General features: G+C 36.4%; 1 protein-coding gene across 1 annotated transcript in view; it reads left to right on the plus strand.

The window, feature by feature from the left end:
* Positions 1-19675, plus strand: part of thrab (thyroid hormone receptor alpha b) — a 329532-nt gene that overhangs the window by 138363 nt on the left and 171494 nt on the right. Inside the window, exon 3 of the mRNA XM_020918395.2 lies at positions 16374-16467. The gene's annotated coding sequence lies outside the window, so the exon portion shown is untranslated. The remainder of the gene's footprint in view (positions 1-16373; positions 16468-19675) is intronic.

A 19675-nucleotide genomic window follows, 5' to 3' on the forward strand; every position in this document is an offset into this window, starting at 1 on the left:
CCTGATGCCGACCTCGCCATGCTACGCTTCCTTTTAATCTCGGGCAAAGAATGCACCCCAAACCAGAACATGTTTTGTTTTTTAGCTACATAAAACAGCTCAAGTGGCATAAAGTTCCCGTTTTTTTTCCCCAACATACATGAATGCCAGATGTGCCGCGCCGATTCACCAATGGAGAGAGACTTCGTGCTGCCATGTTAAGATATTGTGGTGTGGTTGCACAAAGCCAACAGCCCGTAGCATATGACATGGTTTAGGTCCTCGCTGTGTTGGAGGCAGATTTTATTACATGAGAATAATTTCATTTCAAGTCAGCAGTGTGCGAAGGTGAGCCTCAGACAATTACATTTAATTGGAGTTGAGCGTTAATAGTAAAGCTTTGTCCCACGGCAAGATACAATCAAAGACACCACTGGAATAATTATGGCTCCAAGAGGGACATGTAAGAATATAGAGGAACTCTGACAAATCCAAAGCTCTCACATCAACCACATGTTGTTTTAAGGACGATTATTCACCCAACAAACAAATCTATCATGATGTGTGACTCATTCTTAAAGCAATTGGCTCAACTGTGTTTCCCTGTATTTGCGAGACTATATATGAAGTTATATGTAGTCAGTTTGTCCTATAGAAGGAATCAGCATAGCATAGCACAACCTGTCTCCACTGAGTTGTTATTGTTGTGCCTGGAACGCAGTATGCAGTGTGACATTAAACCAATTTATCTCGTATTGAGCGTTTTCTATTGTTAAAAACCATACCTTGAAAAACATGGATTCTGCTGTCAATGGGATCGCCCCTCACCTGGTGGCATCACCTGCTCCTAGTCGTCATGGAGATTAACAAGATTAATGCCCTATTGTGAAACAGAACAATAACATTTCCATGAAGACAAGCAGAGGCAGTCCCTCCACTGCACCTTTACAAGCACAAACACATACATCTTTGCTGTATAGATTTAAATTCATTATCGTAAAGGTCAAACAATATCTGTAATAATGATTAAAGTGTCACTGTGTAACTTTTCTGATGTAGGATCTGCTGCCTGCTTTCCTTCTTAGAAATAATTGTTTTGGATGTTCCACAGTATGACATTAAACATCTATTCAGCATGTATTATATTTGCAGTAGGGATGTAACAATATCCAAATCTCACGGTACGATATTTATTGCAATATTTTGTGGAGGCTAATATGCAACTTTTTTCTTAACGACTTAATCCAAAGAACTAAGACTTAAAAGTGATTAGAACTGTTATTTCTTCATGTAGTTTGCACTGAAGCGGAGCAAAGGATCATGGTTTATGTAGTTCCCTCTGTCTTTTTAGCTACTGCTGCACCATAACAATGAATTTAAGCAAATTAACTTGTGATTTGATATATTGTGATGGCCCATGATATTATTGTGAGACTTCTGACGATACAATATCATGATATTTTATTTATTGTTACATCCCAGATCTGGCCTGTAACTTGCTTCATCATGCCACCTGAGGGGTGTGCAAAAATATTGAAATATCAATATTTTGTATCAGATAATGTGATGATACAGTATCGATATCGTGGGCTGCTGTATCGATATATCGACAAGAGTAATTTTTGGTATATTTTACTCAATTATTTTGTTACAGAGCTACAGTTTTTTTGCTTGTATAGCAGAAGAAACTCGTGTACGCGACACATTTGACATATTCAGTGTTTTGATGATCAAAATGTTTGTCTTTCATATGAACTTTGCACAAGAAGTGGTTTAACAAAGACTTAAATATATCTTATTGCACTCTACTGAGATATGTATCGTATCGGCAACTTCTTAATGATACCCAACCCTACTCTGGATGTATGTATAATTATTCCTAACCCAAAATATTAAACATGTATTTGCGTGTCTCATATAAGGGGAATTCCCGTTCCTCTTTCCAGACTGAATGTATATACAGCTCTATCCTATGGGAGTCTCGCTGTGAACATGTATTATCTTCTATTGCCGTCACGTGAATGGGTAATGACTAGTCGCATTTAAATCCATGTTTGATCTCATTTGTAGTCAACACAAGGCTCAAGAACACTCAAACCACAAGCTCCAATCCTCCTCAAGTGCTTTTCTTTTGTGTGCTCAATTTCGCCACCTTTGTGATGTCTGAACCTGCAGCGTGGCTTCGGAAGACTGACACAGGCCGATCAGAGCAGAGGGAAGTGCCAGATTGTGGGTAATTATGTCCAAAGTCCTGCCCTGAGGAGGCCTGTTTGTGCGTGGACTCCACAAAGGCGTTAGTGGGGGATCTGCTCCGTGCCAAGTCCTGCACATTGGTCTATGGGTGCATTCCCACAGAACTGCATCCAGGATGACCATGATGCAATGCTCCCCCTGCGTTATACACACAATATGGCCACTAGACCCTAAGACTTGGAAATGGAAAGATGCCCACTTTGAAGCCAGCCAAGGTTCAGAAATTATCCATAAACTTTTTTGTCAAACTCAGATATTGAGAGTTTGAAAGCTTGGTGTAGGCTAACCAGCTATGTGCTACTTCAAAGATCCATGATGCAACTTTTTTTGTCCAAAAAATTAATTTAAAGGTGCACTATGTAACTATTGGGTTGGGGTGCCATTGCTCTGCCTGGAATGTTCCACAGTATAACATGAAACAGCTCCACTTTACATGTATTAATTTATAGCTCAAAAATATGTAGAAACTAACTGTGAGCGGGGTCGCCTCTCCACAAATCTGACCTGTAACTTGGTCTGGTTTACTGTCCATATCATCAGATTTGACCTTTAAAACCTAAAATTTGGCTAAATGTCTTTCTTTGCAGTTTATATAATTTTAGAATTGCAATATATATAAAATTATGTGTCTTGTTATTATTGGTGTGAGAAAAAAAAATGTATTCAGTGATACATCATGATACTTCATTGCACAGTTCTCGAATCGATACAAAATGGATCTGAATTGATTTTTCACAAAAAATCATTAGTTACATTCATTGTTCTCATGATTGAAAAAACATAATAAATTATATTTCATACAAATGTGTTCTCTTGAAGGTTTAGTTGTATTATTAGAAGTAATTATTGATAAATTACAATATATCATCCATTGTTTTAGTATCGGGATATACTGGGATAAATGTAATCGTAACCTGTGAATCATGATATGTATCATATCGTCAAACTCATGGCAATGCACTCTCCTTCTTATTATTGTTAGTTACTACATCGCTGATTAGCCCTTACCAAACCTTGTGGTGGGCAATGTATTGAACTCTATACAGCTTAATCATCAGCTGGATCATTGTAAAGTACTGTAGTAATACCTAGAAGTAGATTTGAACAAAGTGAACAAAACTAGATTTTAACCAGGACAAATCTGCAACTAAAACATTTTTACTTTAGACTTTAACTTTTAATATCAAACCATTTTGACTTAGATAATGTGAAAATATTTGCTTCATCCATTACAAATTCTTTTTTCATTCCCTGTAGTTTTTTGAAAGGTGACAAAAGTTACCAGTTTTGACACAGTTCTTTTTGGTCGACCATGTGGATTTGAGCCTCACTTGTTTTGTAGGAGACTGAGCCCTGTAGGCAGAAGAGCTCGGCACCATGGGATCTTTCCCATCCGCCATCATTCAGCCAAATGACAGGACAGTGGATATCCTCACCCCGCCCTCACACTTCAAAGACATGACATTACTGTAACCACAAAAAACAGCCCCCCCACAGGGAGAAAACCTATAATATTCGATACTTTTTTGCCAAAATTTTTAGTAAACAAGAGTTATAATTCAGTTGATCTATTGTAGACAGTGTTATAGCTGGTTTTATAGTTAACTTTGGGAAAACTATACAGGAACATAGCAATTACGGTGGTTTTATTACCAAAATATCGAAATTCATTGGGAATAGTAAAAATGTGATGAAAAATGGTGATCGTTGCCATAGCAGTTACCAAAGAAACTAGTTTATGTGCTGTTATACTTGCTCTGAAACAGCTCAAGATCATTCTAAAGCTCTTCAGGAAAGGTTCATTTCTGTCCTGTGAATGTGATTTTTTATATCGATACCTGCTTAAATGAGTATTCTAATTTCAATACAAGTTTTAGTATCGATTAATAACAGATTTTTGATATGTATATAAATATATAAACACAACTTATCTCGAGCATCTTGGTTTATGGATAATTCATAGTGTACATTATGTTGTCTAATGCCTGGCCCGGAAGTCTTCATACAAAATCAATGTTAATATGTTTGAGTGGTCTTTTATTTATGAAGTTGGATCAGATTGGCAGTAGTGGTCGTCATGGCAACCACAAGACTCTAGTGAATACCATTAATGAAGCTTATCAAGGCCTCGCCCACAGCTTTTCCTGAAACGCTCCCCGGCTTCTGTGCACCACATAGAATAACACACTCGCACACAGACATAACAACTTTAAAGAGCCGTATTACACTATTTTCTGATCTATGTTGTAATGTTTCCTCATCAAAAACATAACTGGAGTTGTGTTTTGTTTCATTCACACATGGGGGAAAACCTTGTGATGTCATGTGGCAGTAGAGTGTTTTTAAACTCCAGATGATTTGCTACTCTCTACCGAACAAAAGGTTAACTTGAAAACTACCTCTTCATGACATCACAAGGTGGAACAGAGCACTTTGAGCTTCGGGGACAGATAGATTAATAATAAACGGTGTCTCAGACGTGTGAATGAAACAAAACACAACCCTGGGTACGTTTTTGAAGAGGTAACGTCATTTTAAAAGGAATAAAAGCTCACAAAAGTCAAGTTTACGTAATGTGGGACCTCTAGTCATAAGCACAATGACTAGAGCAGAAGAGAAACTGCCTCTGGTCCTGCAGCTCCAAATAAAATCCGTCGTCAACTCTTCATTCATGAGCGGGTTGTCAGCTTGTGTCTTTTGCACTTGACTGTATTGACATTGACCCCATTCTTACCATATTAAGTGATGCATATGGTGTTGTACTGGAGACCGGGGACCTCTGGGGTTTCACTGCAGCATGCCTAATGTCTGTATCCTGGATAGATCTGTGATTGATGTTGTTTCAGTTGTCACAGCCAAAAAGTCAGAGGTCAGTGCAGTATGCTAGTTGAAACCATAGACTGTATAACGAAATGGACTAAGGGAGTGTGCTGTCAGCAGTAGTGTTCTGCTCCAGTCAAACGAAGCTCACCGAGGCTTGCAGTTATTGGAGAGAATCTGTAGCAGAGCATATTAGAAATTGAGTGGAATAGAATTTATTTAGGGACAAAATCAGGGTAGCTGCGCATCTTAATAGTCTTTAAAAAGTTTTAAAAAGGTCTTAAATGTCATGTTCCTAAATTAAGGCCTTAAAAATTCTTAAATTATGTTGCTCGAGTCTTATTTTGTCATAAAAGTCTTAAATTTCATTAGCCTATTGTTTTGTATACTTAACCGAGCTGCAGTGCAATGTTAAATGGAGGGAGGAAAAAAACAACAACAACGTGAAATCATGTACCGTATTTTCTGGGTTATGGGGCGCGCTCTTAAGCCTCCAACCCCATCAAAAAATGACCGCACACCCCGCAATCCAGAGCGCCCCATACAGGAATCCACTCGGCATGACGTCAGTAAACTACAAAGCCGCACCACCCGCAGCGCATGCAAACACACAGAGCAGACAGCGACCGCACAGCGAAACACACCCGCAGCCACACTCATCACTCCACACCAACGAGGAACGGAACGAAGAGAGTTCAATGTGTCACTTCTAGACACAACTGAACAACTGGGTCACTGCGAACACGCCAACAATCCAGCGGTCCCAGACAGCACCGTGAATGTGACAAACAAAGTCCCACTGACCCATCTAACTGTTGTATTTTGTTTAAAGTCCGGTGAGGTTTATTTGTGAAAAAAGTTTGAAAATAGTCCATTCCATGACAGTGCGCCTCATAATCCAGGGCGCCTAATAGTGCGGAAAATACGGTAATGTGAATGAACGTCTAATTTGGAGTATGCGCAATGAATACTTTGGTTATTGGCACTGGCGGCAATAAATAAACAATCTGTATAGTTGTAGAAGACATTTGATGGATCATGGGGAAGTGTAGGTTTAATCCACAGTGGCTTTTAGATTCTAGATATAGTTGGTTGGTCATTATTAGAATTGGATCTGGTGTTTTTTGCCTAATAATGGCTGCGATGTTGGTCTTAATTTTCATGTAAGTGGTCTTAAAAAGGTCTTAAAAAAGTTTTACATTTGGTCAAACCTGTGGATACCCTGAAAATAGCGAAATAAAAACACCAGGATCATGTAGAGTGGGTTATTACGAACATTTTAAGACCTAAATGATGACTCGCACAGCAGCAGTTACAGAAAGAGGAGTGACAGTTTTTCAATGTAAAGTCAATTGGACGGTCGATGAAGCCGAAAGCGCCCATGCTCACTTCCTATTTGGTACGTGACCACTAGCAGGTTAGCTATGTCCATTTATATATACAGTCTGTGGGTGAAACTCAGTTGTAGTTAACCATTGTTGACCATGATTTGGTTTAGACAAATTAGTGCCGTGAGAAATACTTGTTTTTGTTGTTTTGTGTAACACCAAGGCTGTCAGTTTAGATACACTATATAAGCTCGCTATCCACTTAGAGCAAATATAGCACGAGAACGCGATCACATGCCTCCCTCACGCTACTGAAATTTGACTTGACTCGGTTGACGCAGTTTCACATGAACTGTTCTGAACGTCGTATCCTCTTGCACCAATATTCAGAGCACTCAGTGTTTTTCAGACACACTGGAATGCAGAGGAGGGAGATATATGGAAAAATGGAAAACATCGCAATTGTTGTTCTGGAGATATACCAAGTTTGATCGTGCGCGCTTAAAATCACTGTAAAGAACTAAAGATCCCGTCTGCATACAGAAGAATCGTGTTACCTGTACTTTAGATCTCTACAAACATGTTCTCAAATCCATGGCTGTAGAGACTGTATTTGTGTATCAGTTCATATTTCAGTCTCTCAAATATTAATGCACTTCTAGTCAACCATGTGCACTCTGAACAGACTTTTTAAAACAAAATCTCAGCGCAATTGCAGTAAAAATTGTACAACCCTATTTAAAACTACTAAAAATGACAGAAAAAAGAGATAAATAAAAATGAACAGAAGAGTGTAAAGTTATTTTTCTACATTTCTGTTGCTGATTTTATGTTTTATTCATGTTTTGTGCTATACTTGAACCTCAACCAAGACATTTACAGTCACACTTTTGAGCACTTTATTTTTGCATTGCTAAAATATAGAGTTACATTTCTTTGTCAATATCTCATACTCCTACTAGAATAGTTGAAAAAAGCACACCTGAACTGCTGTGTCACTGCAGAGGTGTACGCATTTATCCAGTGTACAAGTGTTGACATGTCTGGAAAAAATTGACATTTTCAGTCACACCCCAAAACTCCCCTCGAAGCAGCGAGTGGGGTGTTCATTTTGGTTTTTTGACAACCCAGTGATGGTTAACCACCTGTCAGATTCCAGCCTTAACAACCATGACAGGCCCCGGCGCTGAGAAACCAGAGACGCCCAAAGCCTCTTCTCTCTGGTCTGCTCAAGCTTACATGATACTATGAGTGGGTTTGAGCTTCAACAGGAGTCTGCCATGTGACTGTCTCTGTTGGCTCTGTGCATCTGATATTACAACAATGAAAAATCCTGATAGTTTAATTCATATTAAGAACGGGACAGAATGGTGTGATAGAATTTAAATCAGATAGGATAGGAAGTTTTTTGTCTTAGGGCCTGTGTACACGAGAACGCTTGTGGGTAAAAACGTCAAAATATTTTACCAGAAGTGTCTTTTGTTTAGATGGTTGAAGCCGTTTTTGGGGCTTAAAAACACAAAAATGTAAAACCATCCTCCAGAGTGGAAAAGTTGAATACACTCCACCGTAGTGTTTCCGTCTACACTGCCCAAGACGCAAAACTCTGGTCAGATCTGCTCACGTCGTGTACGCGTTTAGAATATGCAGAGATACTTTTAGTGAACAGAGAAGGATCTGTAATCACCTCTGTCAAATTCTGCATGCACCAGTTGGTCGCAAGTGAGCCAGATGGTTATGAACGAGACCTGGAGAACCAGTCGATGGTGGGACAACTTTGTGGAAGGAGTAGCTGGTGAAAGTGCATGGCATGAAAGCTTCCATATGTCCAAAGATGCCCTTGTTGCTTTAAGTACAAACATACACAACTGAATTCCACACACTTTTGCGGCATCATATGCACACAGATTTCCTCCCGAAAACACTTGTCTAAACATAGAATAAAAAAGGGAAGACGCGACGCCACTTTTGCATCTTCTGTTCAGACCATCATCATATAAACATAGCCCTAGTATGGTTAAAGGTGTAGTATGTAATCTTTCTGGTGGAGGGTCTGCCAACTGCTTGTTCTCTACTGCACAGCGTTAAACGGATCCATTTCCCGAGAAACAAACAAGTGACACTACAAGGCCAATTTATAGGCCAGGGCAACAACCCAGACAATAATGTCTTTCTTAACGTATGGTAGATACGTGGAACATTCCAGGCAAAGCTGTAACATCTTGATGGAGACAAATAAGTGGCAGGCCCTCTACCTAAAAGTTACATAGTGCACCTTTATTATATTTGTAATTCCACACTACATAAAAACTGTTATCAAGTTCAATGTTTTCTCTGTCAGCATGAATAGTGAAATTACACTTCCATTATATCTTAAAAAAGTACTGTTATTCAACCCTAAACATGTGAGCGTTGTTGTCTGTACACAATTTTTTCCACGTGGTTGAGCAAAATCAGTTTTGCCCCACAACAGATTTATTTGATAAGCAGCTCTTACTGTAGAAATAAGTCAGCTGTGTACTGTCTGCATCTTAAATACCATATTTTTTCGGACTATAAGGCGCACTTTAAATCCTTTCATTTCCCCAAAAATCGACAGTGTGCTTTATAATCCGGTGCACCTTATGTATTAATTCTGGTTGTGCTTACTGACCTCGAACTGATTTTATCTGGTACATGATGCTCTAAAATCTGTCAAAATGTTTTAGTACGACTTTGGTAAACTACAAAGCCGCACCGCTTGATGGATTGTCGGAGCATTATGGCTACCGTCTCAAGTGTTGTCCGTTTGTTTCGCTTAATGCGCCTTATAATCCGGTGCACCTTATGTATGAAAATAGACGAGTGAATTCATCATTACTGATATTGCTCTTTATAATCCGGTGCGCCTCATAGTCTGAAAAATACGGTGTAAAGCCAGCGAATAATTATGACGCGTTAGAAAAGTAATTCATATTTTTGGACGACTGCAAATGATTATTAAATTTTTCGGACAGCAAAAAATCGGTACAGGTGCCTTTAAGCCATGCAATTTATATCCCAAGTTTGTGGAGGTCGGTGATAAGGTCCAACATTTGTAGATCATATGTTTGGAGATTTCTTTCAAAAACAATAAATCGTCTATAGAGTTACATAAGCCCCAGGACTCCATCTGCAAATGTATCATCATATTCTGAACACAGCCTATTGAAACGTGTGTAGTTTTGTTCACACTCTCCTCGCTGTGCCTTCGTCTGTGTCTGTGCCCACACCAGGCAGTCGGGGAAGAGCCCTCCAGCTAATTAGAGGCTTGCCAGTGGAATTTCACCACGACAAAGAGGGGTATTCATTTCGGTGGGTCGGTGAATGGGCCTGGTTGGCATGTGGTGAAGGCATTTTTCTAAAGAGTTAGCAAAAAACCATCTTTGAAGAGCGTCTTCCTCACACAAGACACAATATAATTCCACGCTGCCAACGCCTTAGCTTGTGTTTGGCCATATTTCATCCAACGCTGCTCAGTGGGAGGGAGATCTGAGCTGGCCTCTGTCCCTGGCTCTAGACGCAGGGGCTAAGCAGCTGACCTGTGCTTTCATATGACACTGGAAGATTTAATGTACTCATTTCAGACAAAACTAGAAGAAGACTGGGTAATTAAATTGATTTTAATCCAGATTCAGTCTTGTCTAATCGTCATTGATCAGCTTGGATCTTTGTACTGGAGATGTGTTCAGTTAAACTTGTTTTACTGGTAAAAGCATGTGATATGGAGTTTGGAGAATTATTAGAACATTGTCTTTTTGTGGTTAAATGGCAACGTTTCATGTTTACATTCATTAAATTAAAGAAAGAGAATAATAAAGACAAAGAAAGAGTATCAGCAGCAGCTCTGTGTTTGCTGTGTAATTTCAGCATCTAATTAGAAAGCGTTTTCTTATCTGGAGAATCAAAAAGTATGTGGTTAGCATGCTAGTTGTTGTTACCGTGATGGCAAAACTCCACTATGGCATCTGAAAATCGTGAAAACTGCTGATAAACTCATTAGTTTGCACAGCATGCATTAGAAAAGTGAGGAAAAACTTTGGACCACTTCAAACTAAAGGGTTGACTCGAGTCAGACTTGAGTCACTGTTTTTAGGACTTGAGACTTGACTTGATAAAATGGACTAAGACTTGGGACTCAACTTGAACTTTACTTTGACTTGAGGCCTGTGACTTGAGAAGACTTGAGAAGCACTTTTAAATCTGAATAATCATTCACACTAAGATCTTGTCAAGACATTTAAAAAGGAAAAATTAACTAAATTAAATTCTACAACTCTTATGTACTCTCTCTCTATAAATACTCATATACAAATATACTATGATTGACTATGAAGTACAATTTATCTTAAGTCATATAAATTCCAAAAATCTAAGCTATATTTGGTACTTTGGTTTAAAGACTTGAAATGACTTGAAGCTCAAAGCAGACCACTTGGACTTGACTTGGACTTATGGGCCAGTGACTTGAGACTCGACTTGGACTTGCCTGTGTTTGAATTGGGACTTGACTTGGACTTGAGGTCAAAGACTTGAGACTTACTTGAGACTTGCAAAACAACGACTTGCTGCAAACCATTCAAAATGAAGTAGTTCTGTTTTTCTACTTTTTAGGATAAGAAAACACAGCGCCTTGAATTCTGACAGCCATTTTTATTATTATTATAATTTTTTTTAAAGATATCTTTAATCCCTGAGTCCTTCCAGGTAGATCCATAGCGGCAGGATTTAATTTTCCTTAGAGATTAATCAATATTAGGAAAACTTATCTTAACTTTTTGTAACTTTTGCCCGTATCGCTCAGTCCTGAGATGAACCATTTCACATCAGGCATTACATTCTCTGCCCAAACACACAAACGACCTCTGAACTTTCTCCACATTCAAGGTACATTTCAGTTCTTACATTTATCAACATAATTACCCTCTATCCGTCTCCTCTATGGGTCCTGCTCCTGAGTCCTGCCTGAGACGGCCATTTCTCCTGTGCTTGACATAGCGGTCATTTGTCTCACATTCCTGTATGTGAGCAGCCCACTCAAGTCAGGAGCCTACGTGGATTTTTTAATGTCGACAATCACATCAAACATTCCCAAATTTCCACCATGCGTTCCCATACGGTGCACATCCTTCCTGGACTTCCTGTTTGAGAAAGACATTAACTGCATCCTCCTATTCCTCAGATTACTCCTCTATTTAGGTGTGAGTTTCCTTCCGCTTACATTTTTCATTGTCTCATCAATTTTTGTCATTAAATAATATTGTAGTACGTGCTTTTGGGCATATTTCTACCTCAGTTTTTCTGGCCTGTTACGTAATATTACATTGTACATTATAGGGTAGGAAAAGTAGGCTTGTTATAATAATTACTATATCGACTTATGACTTAAAAATGTTGCCACAATATGCATCTAACGGTACGATATTTATTGTGATATTTCGGAGAGGTTAATATAATTGTTGACAGGACACTTTTTTGCTTTTGAATACCCTGACTAGATTTTGGTGTGAATTATTTCCGTCATAATCCCCAAAAAATCAAGTAAAAACTAATTTTTTCGTGTTGTCTGCACTGAAATGAATCATGGGATATGTAGTTCCCGATGTTTACAAGCTGTAAAACCATGCATTTAAGCAAAGAAACTTGTGATTCAATATATTGTGACAGCCCACGATATTATTGTGAGACTTTTGAAGACACGATATCACGATATTTCCGTTATTGTTTCATCCCTGTTATCATGTGCACAATTTTTTTGCGATAATTTGGAGATCTTTGCAATTTTTCTGTACTGTATAAGATTTGAGCTGTAGAGCGTTGAATAAATAAAATACTTCTGTGGCTAATTGTATGTTCATTCTGCCATTTTTGTTGCAGCATATGCCTTGTAATGTAATGTTTTTACTGGAATTATCCTGTTTTGTGTTGTGGAAGGGATGTAACAATAACCGAAATATAGTCATATTGTTTCGTCAAAGTTCTCACAATAATATCGTGAACCATCACAATATATCGAATTACAAGTCTCTTTGCTTAAATTAAGAGTTATGGTGCAGCAATAGCTAAAAAAAAAGACAGAGGGAACTACAGAGACCATGATCCTTTGCTCCATTTCAGTGTAGACTACATGAAGAAATAACAGTTCTAAGCACTTTTAAGTTTTAGTTCTTTGGATTAAGTTTTGTCAAGGCAGTTTTAACTGTTTAGCCTCCACAAAATATCTCAATAAATATCGTACCATGAGATGTATATTGTGAAAATATTGTACAGACAGATTTGGATATTGTTACATTCCTAATCGTGAGACTCCCCACCATATCATGAACTTTCCCACGATATCGCAATAAATATTGTACAGTGAGGTTCATACCGTGACAATATCGTATCGTGAGACTTGGATATCGTTACACCCCTAGTTAGTAGTACAAAGTAGTTTCAATGTTATCCTTTATCGTGATATTTCTCTGTTGCGATATATTGTGTTTCAAAATATATTATTGTGACAGGCCTAGTTATTACATTGAAAAGAGTAATATATGATCTTGTATAGGGTTGTAGGATTTTGAAAAAAAAAAAAAAAAATCAAACTGCATTTTTTTGTGTTGTGATAGCGATTAAATTTGTGATTTATATTTTCACGTCAGGGTTCAGTTCACAGTTCACATTTTAAACTCAGAGAAGAACACTGAAATATGGACTGCTGAAGTATCCCAAGAATGCCATACTTTTCACAGCATGTTTGCAGAGATCTAAACTATAATGGATTAGCATGCCTTTCCTAAACAGAGAACAGAGAACATTCCACTGCCTAAATAATTGCTCTATAATTCTTCTATGATTTGATAATTGCAACTCTTTAAATTGTGATTTCTATTTGATTGTGATATATTGTACAGTCTTACCATTTGCACTGTATTGTATCATTTGTTTTAAGCTCACAAAAGGGGTGACCGTGACCAGTGAGCAGGAATCAAACCCAGGATCTTCTTGTTCTGAGGCAAAAATGCTAACTACAGAGCCACTAGTCCACAGTAATGTTTAGTGTTTTTTTTTTTTTTTAGTAAATTTTTTTTTGTTTTATATATATATATATATATAGAGAGAGATTTTTAAGTGATTTATTTATTCATTTATTTATATTTGTATTGTATTTATTTTATTTTATTTTTATTTTTTTTAAATAGGTAAGTTTATTTTTATTTAAGTAATTTTTTTAAGTACAATTTTTTTTGTTATATATGTATATTTAAGTTTATTATTTATTCATTTTAAGTAAGTAAGTAATTTTTAAAAGTTTATTATTTATTTCTTGTTTTTTTTTACTGTATTTTTTATTTTATATAATTAGGTTAGTGTTTTTTTAAGTTTATTTTTTTTAAAGTAATTTTTTAAAGTAAAATTTCTTTCTTATATATATTTTTTAAGTTTATAATTTTTTTTACTAAAGTAATTTTTTAATGTTTTTATTTATTTATTATTTTTTATTTATTTTTATTTTATATATTTAGGTTAGTGTTTTTTTTTAAAGTTTATTTTTTTAAGTAAGTTTTTAAGTACAAAAAAACTTGTTACATGTTTTTTTTATTATATATATATATATATATATATATATATATATATATATATATATATATATATATATATATATATATTATATATTAAAAATTTTTTAAGTTTATTTTTTGTTTTGTTTTATTATTTATTTATTTTTATTTTTTTATGGTATTTTTTGATTTTACATATTTTTTTAATCTTAGGAAACTCAAACCAAAAGCTACTCTTTTACTAGAAAAAGCTGCGTAAACATGACAAGTAATTCTGTTTTTGAATGTTGTCGCCTAAAATAAAAGTGTAGTACATTGTGTTTTATCATGTATCAATAGCATATATCAATAGCAGTACCCCTCTTGTATCTACAGCCGTGACACTTTACATTACAGTACATTATAGCCTGAACGTGACATGGGCTCATAGATACATGTTTCCCTTTATGTTTGCCTGCAGTAGATAAACCGGCGGAGGTTCCTGGGGGTGTGTGTGGCGTCATACACAACGCAGGGAAACTAGAAAGTCATAAAACACTATAAAGGGAACAAAGACACGAGTCGAGAAAATGAGGAAGCAGTTTACAAACTATAAAGGGCCCAGTCAGCAATACAAGCCCAAAGAAGGGGAAAAGATGGCCGTAATAGAAACGATTGGCACAGTGCACATGAGAAGTAGGACAAAGGGGAGCTGGCTGCAGAGGAGGAGTATCCACTGTCCGCGTTAGCCTTTGCAGTACACAAATGCCAGCTACGCATAAAGAGCAGTGGGTTTAGTGACAGAGGAGACGTACGCTGGGTGCTGTGGGGTTACGGGTTCACAGGGGTGGGAGATATTGATAGTGCATATATTTTTAGATTATTCCAATAATTGTAAATCGGATGACATTTTGCTGTCCGTAGAAAAAGTGCTTGATTGTGGCTGTGTTTTGGCAGAGGGTCAAGGACTGTAAAATGATCCAAAAAATTGCTGAAAATGTTTGTTTGAAAGATTATGCTGCAGGTTTTATATTTTTTATTTTTATTTGTTTTTAATGTTATTGTATTTTAGAACTTCTTTTGTGTGTGTGCTTCAATACCGCCAATTTTGGATCTTCAAAGCAACTGTATATTTTAGGGCTGGGTATCATAACAAGTTGCAGATACGATACATATCTCGATACACTGCACTTTCGATTTGATACGATATATTTCAAATCCATTCGATATGGTTCATTAAAAAGATAAAGGCTAAGTCATGACTGTGATTAAACCACTTCTTGTGCAAAGTTCAGATGAAACACAAACATTTTAATCATCAAAACTGAAAATGTCAAATGTGTTGCATAAATTCATCTGAACCAGACATGTCAAACTCAGGCCCGGGGGCCAAATTCGGCCTGCAATATAATCATATTTGGCCTGAGATCAAATCAAATATGCATTAGAGCTGGTCTGCTTGCTTCAGAAAGGCTATAGAGACATTATTTATTAAAAATTGTGTTATTATTTTATATTATGCTTGTTCTCAATTCACTGTTTAAGCAAAACACTTTTAAACATTTATTTTAATAAGAAAAGATTTAACATTCCATATCTTTAGAAAACATGCAGATATTGTTGAAAATGTTCAATAAATATTAAGTTTGGCCCATGACTTAGTCCCAGTTTTTAATTTTGGCCTCTGTGAATTTGAGTTTGACCCCCTTCTCTAAACAAACAACAAAACTGCAGCACTGCAACAAAATAATTGAGCAAAATATATCAAAAAATTCTCTTAGCGATATATCGATACAGCAGTCCATGATATCGATACAGTACCATCACATTAAACAATACGATATATTGATATTCTGATATTTTGCACACCCCTAATATTTACTCTTTACCCACTTTGCTCCAGAGATGCTTTGTGCCTGGTTGTAGCACTAGAGGAAAGGAAAATTCAATTTGTCAACTGGACAAAAGTTTTTATTTATTTATTTATTTATTTATTTTTCCACCTGTAGTCCCTGATGCATGTTTTTTTTTAGGTTTGTAATATCAGTTGACAACTATTCTGTTAACTTCAGTATTGACTTTGTGTCATGTTGAGATAAATAAACTGCTCAATCATCATTATTCAATAAAATATAATATATCAAGTAATAAAACTATATTTACAAGTGAACTAGATTAAAAACTGAATTTAATCTCGGCTCTGAACAGGATATATATAGGAGCAGTGGCTTGGCTGTGATCCACCCTCTCCTGTTGCTTTCTCATACACTTTAACTTCTTATCATCCACACCTTTCCACTTAGACACTTGTTATTTACCCAGTATTCTCTGCAATTACTAACTCCGCCCCCTGTTATCATCGCCGCTCGCTCTTTACACTACATTTGTATTTATTTTCCATATGCTTCCCTTATTCCCAACAGTCCCTTATGATATCCTCTTCTGATTTCAGGGCGGAGACGAAGCAGGCTGGCACCGCAACGCGCCGCATGCAGTGGGGGCTGTGGAAATCATTAACCCAACAACAAGCACACACAATATGACAGGTACGTGCTAAGGTGATAATTATAATCACCGAGCATTCACGCTTTTCATTGTCTTCATTGCGTTTTTTACCTGTGAGGGTTTATTTTCAGTCTTTTCTCAGCTGGTTGTGCTGTATGTGCTATAATTGTTTTTGACTCACTCATTCAAGACCATTTAAAGCTGCGCTGTGTAACTTTTGTAAAGGAGAGCCTGCCACCTGTTTGTCTCTGTGGAGATGTTATAGTTTTGTAGTATAGCAATCTTGTTGATGTCAATGGAGACGAGCAGTTGATGGTACTAGATCAAGTTACAAGGCAGATCTGTGGAGAGGCGACTCACTGTTACTGATACTGATTGTAAGGCTGTGCAATTAATTGAATTTAGATCGGGATTGTGTATCAAATGATCTCCAAACTCATATAATCAAGTTGAAACAAAAGCTTAACAAAGTTTATTTTGGGATATTTTTTTAATATAAATAAGTATGTTTATTTTATTTTTAAATATTGAGATTGTAGAACAGCTGGATTTATATTTTATTTTGGATACATTTATGTTTTTCTATCCCTTATTACATGTAAATAAAGTATATTTTATTCATTTTATGTTTTATACATCGCAAAACTGCTCTAAGGTACAGATTCGTAACCTATATTTATTTTCATTTTGAAAGTTAAGTTATCAGTTTTTGAGAAAGAGAGAAATGCAGAATAAATGTATCATGTAACTAAAAAATAATCATTTGAATCATCGTGATTTCAATATTGACCAAAATATGCTTCACAACACGCTGGGGGTGTTTTACATGTGTCTGTATTGGAGGAATGTTCATCAGTTGCCACGGTGATGCAATGCATTCGCAAACAGACAAAAAAGATTTAAGATAATAAATTTAAAACCTGTTATTTGAAAAGTTATTTGTTTAACATCACAAATCAGATCACCTGTTGTAGCTCCAGCAAAGTCACTTCTTTCTGGTCAGATCGTGTTTAAATAAATCAAAATCTGATTAAAGTCTTAACAAGCCTCAGACAGAGCAGTGCTTACAGTTAACATCACAACCCCAGGGAACATTGATACCATCCGCCGCAAAGTCTCAATTCCAGGCAAAAACAACGACATCTCCACGGAAAGGAGCAGGTGGGAGAGCATAAAAGTTACATAGTGCTCATTTAACTGAAGTACGCTTTGTGATGGTCTGTGGCATATAGCAGAAGTTGGAAAGAAAGAGAGAAATGTTATCTCAAAACAATACAACAGCTATTTGTTTTGATAAATGCTGAAACTGCAAAAGAAGACACAGCGAGAGACAATATATATTACTGTAACGGCTGTGTTGTGAACCAAAGCACTTTGATTTTTCCACCAGCGTGCAGTAGAGAGCCTGTGCAGGTTTATATATATTGGAGAGGACCACTAATATTAATAGCAGCTGCTCCGGCAAAGTCAAAAGGGACATCAGCAATCTCGAATTACCACTGTTGTGCACAATGTTACAACACAACGCGAGTTCGAATGGGTGGGCTAAGGTTGCACTACATTACGGGAATATGAAGAAGAAGTGCTGTGAGGATTGAATGATTACACTGACGATTATGATCTCTAAAGGGATGAATTGGACTGAAAGTAGTGGTTGGTTCTGCGATTTTGGTGGGTTTTTTTTTTTAAAAGCGCTCTGCCTTACGGTCACAAAATGGGCCTTCACTATCTCTGGCCAGATAATAATCTGTCGCATCCTGCTGTTGTTGTTGCTTTATTGATTATTTCTTCAGGGCCTAGTATTGAATTGTTTTAAAATGTATAGTTTTGAGTGAAAGCTGCGTTCTGTCATTGTATAAGTATTGTATTCATAAGATGTTGGTGTTACTAACGTACAGAGCAATGGTTTCCAAAAGTGAGAGTTTTGAGGTGTTTTCAAGACATAAAAAAATGCTGACAATTAGTGCAAAAATATTGAAATATCAATATATTGTATCGTTTAATTTGATGATACAGTATCGATATCATGGGCTGCTGTAATTATATTTTGTCAAGAGTAATTTTTGGTATATTTCACAAAATTATTTTGTGTAAGAGCTACAATTGTGTTGACATTTTCACAGTTTTGCGTAAAATGGGTGTTTTTCATCTTAACTTTACACAGACTTAGTGGACTTAGTATCACAGCCATGATTTAACCTTTGTTTTTCACTGAACTGTATTGAATCGTATCGAATCATATTGTGGCCTATGTATTGAGGTATGTATTGTATCAACAACTTCTTAATGATGCCCAGCCCTACTCACAGTGTATTTATTTTCATTTTTAAAGGTCCATTATTACACAAAGTCATGTTATAATGTTGTTACCTTCTTAATTGTTCACCCGGAGTTGTGTTTTGTTTCATTCACATAAGTTTAAGTAGAGAGAAGTACTCCTGAATGAAACTAAACATATAAAAATTTCAGGTATGTTTTTTTGAAAAGGAAACAACATTATAACATAGATCAGAAAATCTCATAATATGTGCGCTTTCATTGGAACAGGGTCCAGCAACACAATTATATTAAAATAAATATCGTTTGTGTGGAAAGCCCTGATCTAGAGACATCTGCCTACAAGTGTGCACAGATTTGCATGTTTAATTTGACTTAATTGTATTTGTGTGTTTCAGAAGACTTTCACATTGAAAGTGTTATTTAATTATGTGTCACAATACAATAACTTGAAATACAATTTGATTGAATCAGATCAATTTTAACAAGATATATGCCACTCACCCAGCACCACTCCAAAATCCATTATGCCACATGTGATTGCCAGGAATATAATATGTGTGTTGCTAGAGATGGAGAGGCCTTGGGCTGTCACAGAAATCCCTTTTGAAGCGTGCCAACAATATTGTAATTTTGTCCACTGAAATCGTCACTTTGTGCTGTTTTCATATTCAACTTGTAGATTTTGAAAGTGAAGACCTCCATCAAGGCATTATGGAATTATGTCCTCCAAAATGTATATATATATATATATATATATTTTTTTTTTTTTCACACTTTTTACACAATATTACACTATTTTCTGATCTATGTTATAATGTTTCGTCATTACAGACTAGGACTGGGTATCATTAAGAAGTTGCTGATACGATACATACCTCGATACATAGGCCATGATATGATATGCTTTTCAATACAGTGCACTTTTGATTCAATACAATTCGATATGATATATTATTATGATATTTCAAA

The sequence above is a fragment of the Boleophthalmus pectinirostris genome, unplaced genomic scaffold (genome assembly GCF_026225935.1).
Source record: "Boleophthalmus pectinirostris isolate CB_2022bp ecotype Guang Dong unplaced genomic scaffold, ASM2622593v1 HiC_scaffold_14, whole genome shotgun sequence".
Taxonomy (NCBI): domain Eukaryota; kingdom Metazoa; phylum Chordata; class Actinopteri; order Gobiiformes; family Gobiidae; genus Boleophthalmus; species Boleophthalmus pectinirostris.